A 282-nucleotide genomic window follows, 5' to 3' on the forward strand; every position below is an offset into this window, starting at 1 on the left:
TTCTACACCTGCCTTGTTTGGGGTTTTAGGCTGGGTTTCTGTACAGCACTTTGTGACATCAGCTGATGTAAGAAGGGCTTTATAAATACATTTGATTGATTGATTGATTAGTTGCTGGATCAATCCTTGAGCTGACAAGGTAAAAATCTGTCGTTCTGCCCCTGAACAAGGCAGTTAACTCACTGTTCCCCGATAGGCCGTCACTGTAAATAAGAATGTGTTCTTAATTGACTTGCCAAGTTAAATAAAATAAAAATGTGTTAGTCATTGTTACAAAAAGTC

Source organism: Oncorhynchus keta, chromosome 36 (assembly GCF_023373465.1).
Source record: "Oncorhynchus keta strain PuntledgeMale-10-30-2019 chromosome 36, Oket_V2, whole genome shotgun sequence".
Lineage (NCBI taxonomy): Eukaryota > Metazoa > Chordata > Actinopteri > Salmoniformes > Salmonidae > Oncorhynchus > Oncorhynchus keta.